Below are 5,238 nucleotides of genomic sequence, written 5' to 3'. Positions count from 1 at the left end.
CTTCCAGGCAAATGCTGACTAGCTGATTATTTGCACAGATGACTGGAGCATGCCCTCACTTGGGTTTTGCCTCCAACATCTCTTTATTGAGAGTTTTTATATTAAACATACACTAAGTCTCAAGCTTGATTTTAACTGATCCCACATGAAGGAATGATTTTCGATTCATAACACATGAGGAACATCTGTTCCGCTCATTTGAATTTAAGCAGCGCCATTATCATTGGAGAAGCGGACTGTTGAGTATCAATATTTGTCTCTTTCAGTTCCATTGAACTTTCTGGGTGCCATGCCCAGTGGTGGAGCTTTTACACACACGTCCTGGAGCCTGTGAAATAGCATAACAACTCCTATTTCCCCTTTCAGTTTCTCCGACTTCTACTGCAGACCTCAGGTCAGGCCCCTGGATGTTGCTTGCACACGTGTTTGGGACATGAGGGTCCCTGTCCAATGCGGCCAGAATTACTGTTCAAAAGTCCAGACTTCAGGGGCACAGACTCCAAGGCTGCCTAATGAAGTCCATTCCAGATCTTTGAAACGAGGGAGCGAGTTCCCAGGGGGAACCTGACCCATCCGGGGATTCACCTGCAAACGGGATCCCACTGAGCTGAGTTTGCTCTCTCTGGGGCCTCCGGATGGGTAATGAAAGAGGAAGTCTCTGGACCAGAGGCTCTCATCTTTGATGTCAGGACACTCCAGGGTCTGACGATCAGTTGTTACTTGTTTCTGATAATCAAATACCAGAGCTTGTGTATGATTTACTTAAACAAATAAACTTCAGCAGATTCAAGGGTTGCTCTAGAAATAACTCTCACCAACATTCCCATATGCTCTCAGGAGTGGGCGAGGGAGGGGTGGAGTTCTTTTCAGCTCTCTGGGAACGGAGGAGGACTCTGGGTGTGTCCAGGGGGTGTGTGAACACCAGGGGTGCTCTTGCTGGGCTTGCATCGCCGGCAGCACGGAGGTTTTTTAACATGGGCCTCATGAAATTACTTCCCTGCAGATGGGGTCTGTCACAGAGGGGATTTAAGGGCAGGAAAGACATGCCACAAAGGCAGTATGTTGGCTCGAAGAACGTAGATGGGCTCTGAGTTGGGTTAAATACATGATAAATAACGGAAGGACTTGTTGGCATCTTAACCCCTAGCGCATCCTTGGCTAAGTTACTCAAGTTCTCAGAGCCTCAGACTATTTGCTTTTAAAATGGAGACATACTCTTACCGACTTCCAAGAGATGTAGTGTGGCTTCAGCAGGACACCCGGCACGTGGTAGCTGCTGCTACCTGGCGGGCAGTGGAGGCTGGACCCCCATGCCTATTACAGCGACTAGCACATCCGCAGGTATTCAGAACAATGCTGGCTTGATGCCAAAGGCCACGTTTTGTAGGAATCCACTTGAGATTGTTTTACGTATTCGAGAGAGAGGGAGAGAGAGCAGGGCCGGAGGGGAGGGCAAAGGGAGAGGGAGAGAATCCCAAGCAGACTCCTCGCTGAGCACAGAGCCAGACGCAGGGCTCGATCCCACGGCCCTGAGATCATGACCCAAGCCAAAATCAAGAGTCGGATGCTTGACTGACTGAACCCTCAGTCCCCCTGTGTGAGTCCACTTCGATAAGATATCCAGAACACTTAAATCCATACAGACACAAAGCAGACTGGTGGTTGCCAGGAGCTCGGGGGTGAGAGAGACGGGGAACGACTGCTTAATGGGTATGGGGTCTCCTTTGGGGATGATGAAAACGTTCCAGAACTAGACAGAAGTGACGATGGCACAACACTGGGAATACATGAAATGCCACTGACCTATGCACTTTTAAAACAGTTAAAATGGTAAGTTCTGTGTTATTCGCATTTTACCACAATAAAAAACTCATTGGCTTGGGTTTAGCATTTTCTTCTCTTTCAGTGTGTCTCTAATTCACAGACAGCTCTGAGATAGTGCACACGTTCGGGGACTCATAGCTAGGTGCTTCTATCTCAGATCGGCTAGAGGGTACGGCTATGAGGTGCCCACACTCTAGGCCAACGTTTTGTGGGCACACAAAATGGCTGGGCCCTAGCCACCCTCTCCTTCAAGCTGGTGTTCTGCTGGCCCTGTGGCCTTGGCCCTGACCTGAGCCCATGCTGGAGGAATGACAACAGTAGGAAGAGTGCCAGCAAGAACCAGAGGACTAGGCCGAGGCCCAGCAGAAACAGTGGTGTCCAACTCAAAGCCAATGGTTCGTCAGTCAGGCCACTCAAAGCTGATAGGCTCTGGGGAAAGCCATCGACAGCCCTGCTCTTGGGAAACACCGCTGTCCACACTGCCCCAGGGAGCCTAAGAGGGGGCTCATGGGATTATTAAGCCCACGCCATGCCCTCCTGGAGCAATCACCCAACACTCCAAATGCTGAGATTCTTGAGCTGCGACCAGGAGTGTCCCTGGAGTACCTTAGTTTTGGGGGGATTGAGGGGCCGGCTCCAATCTGGGGTCTAGAGGGTGACTGAAGCATTTGAGATTTGTTACCCAATAAAAATCTCTGCTAAGGCCCAAGACTGAAATAACTCAGCTGGGCTCTGGACTCAGCAGGGACCATTCATTAGCTAACACTTCTCGTCTGTGATCGTTACAGACAGGTTTTTTCATGCCCCCCAAAATGGGCTTCAGCATCGCAGCTGGCAGGCGGCTGCGGCCTCACAGTGTTTACATTACCCGGACTCACGCAGTCTGTGTAGGAGACACAGAATGAATCTGATTTAGCCTTTGGAAAACGGGATTTTGAAAAGTTCCGTGGTCTCTCGCACCCCTCCCCCCTTTCCCGAGAGACCGAGGTGGAACGAAACAAGCACGGCTAGGGGAAGGACGCTCTCATGTCTCTGTTTGGCACTGCTCTGTGTGACCCCTCCAGGTGGCCGGAGCTGAGCTGAGACCATAGCATCAAGACGGCCAAACGCTGGCTCATCTTCCTGGAGCCTCACCCTACTGGTCAGCATGAGCTCCCTGGGGACCCCACACATGTGAAAAGAACAGAAGGGCCAGGGGCCCCCTAGACAGCTGGGTCTGGGACCAGTTGCTCACCAGGTGGAAGCAGGGGCCGGTTAATCCCACTGTGGTGTTCAGGCCCCACCACACTACCTCGTGGGCAACCTACTCCATTTCGGCAGCCATTTTGTTTATTTCCTCAGGTTGGTGTTCAGTAGGGTTCCCCAGGCCTGTCCGTTCTGCCCTCAAAATGCATGTGACATCCTCCCTTCTTCTCTGTCACCACAGCTACTGCATGGAGTCGTATTTCCTCCTGTCTCCACTAGGCCACCACCTTTCTAACTGGTCTCCTCTCCCTGCCCACTCTCCCAGATGGCTCTTCCAGAGATGTAACCTTATATCCCATCCCATCCCGTCCTGCCTCAGCCCATCAATAGACATTTCCTGAGTGCTGACCAGACGCAAGCTCTTTCCACAAGAAAAACAGTTCAAGGGGAAGAGGGCCAAGGAGGCAAGGAATGACAGAAAAGTATGAAAAGTGCTAGACCAGGGCCTGGGGACTATGGGAGCCTAGAGGAGGGCACCTAACCTAGAGCTGGGGAGAGAATGAAGAGAAGACTCTCCGATGTCATTTTCATCTGGCCACTTACCTCCAACTCTATGTTGCCCCCACAATCTGTCTCCAACTTTCTTTTCCAACCAAATATCCCCTAACCTCTTTCAAAGAAATCTCTATTCCAGAAAGACTGGTCCCCTGACTGTTAATCAACATATATAAATTCTCCTACCTCCTTGGCCTTGTTATTGCCCTTTGCCCTTGCCCTTGGCCATGACCTGTCTTATTCTGGAGCTGTTGGCCAGGCATCATGTCTTCCAGCTCTCTTATGTCTTCCTCCAGCACCAGTGCTGTGCCTGTCATCTGGCATCTGTTAACTGACGATCTATGAAGTAGAGCTTCTTTTCACTAGGGGACTAATCGGCCTCTCACAGGCAGGATACATAGTTTTGCTTCTATTAGGGCTATCAGAAAAATCTGTGAGTGCAGATGAACGGGCTTGGAAAACTGCTGATCAGTTTCAGCGACACTGTTCCCAGCTTTGTCCTGACCTCTTGGAAAGAGGATGTTGTCAATAATCAAGTGGAGATTAGCAGTTTCAAGAGCTCCAGTAGGCGTATAGTTGGATATAGTTTCCATTCTGATTTAAATATTTAGCCTGATTTGTTTTTGGCTTTGTTTCATTTTGTTTTGTTTTGGTCCTGAGCCTGTTGGTCAGGGCTAATTTGTACAGCTGCTTTTTCGTTTGGTTTCTTCCAAGAAAGCAAGAGGAAATAAGGTTGCCAGCAAATTTGCAGTTACCAAGGTTTTCCTAAGATGAATATTATTTTTCTCTTCTAATACTGCCAAATACAGTATAAAGAGAAGCATGTGATTATTCCACAAATTTACTTGTACCAGGGGTCAAATCCTGTACTCTGTCCCCATCCTGATACTGGGAGACCTATAATGATTTCCTGACCTGCTCTTTAGTCAACCATACTTCCATAGTTGTACCATACTTCCAAAATCGTAAATTCACCCTGATTGTGAGCTTGGATGCTCAGACTTGTCCCCTCCTGGATTTCAGCAGGAAGGGCAAAGGGGGGAGGCTGCTTTGGGTAGGGGAAGGAAAGGGCAGACAGTGGAGAAGCCAGAGCAGGAGAAAGAGCACAGAGGGAGAGGAGCACTGGGTGTTGGTCCCTGCTCTGCTGCTGACTCAGTGTGTGACTTGGGCAAGTCCCTGTCTCTTTCTGAGCATCTCTACAGGAAGCATGAGAGTGCACATGCTCTCAGGTCCTTTCCTGTTAAATATTATTGGACCCTGTCACTTTGTGTTGGGTGTTTCTCTAAAGGTTAATCAAGCAAATGCCAAAGCCTTGTCCATACCAACAAGGCTTCTCCCCTCTGGTCTGCCCTTAGGAGGCCTTTGCCCAAGTTGGTGCTTGGTAATCCTGAAGCCTGAGAAGAATGGCCTGGAAGAGAGTGCCCATATCATTAAAGGAATGCAAATCTAGCCTAGATAGCTGGTTTTGAGTCTTGCCTAGGCCTGGAGGCTACTTTAATAGCTTTGTTGAGATATGATCCATATACCCTACAATTCACCCATTTAAAATGTATAATTCAGTGGGTTTTAGTATATTCTCAGAATTGTGCCACCGTCATCACTATCAATTTTAGAACATTCCCATCACCCCCCCCCAAAAAGCCTGTACCCTTTAGCTGTCATGCCCCTGCCCCC

This window comes from Lontra canadensis, unplaced genomic scaffold (assembly GCF_010015895.1).
Source record: "Lontra canadensis isolate GAN:19392208 unplaced genomic scaffold, GSC_riverotter_1.0 scaffold420, whole genome shotgun sequence".
NCBI lineage: Eukaryota > Metazoa > Chordata > Mammalia > Carnivora > Mustelidae > Lontra > Lontra canadensis.
This window is presented reverse-complemented; position numbering follows the sequence as displayed.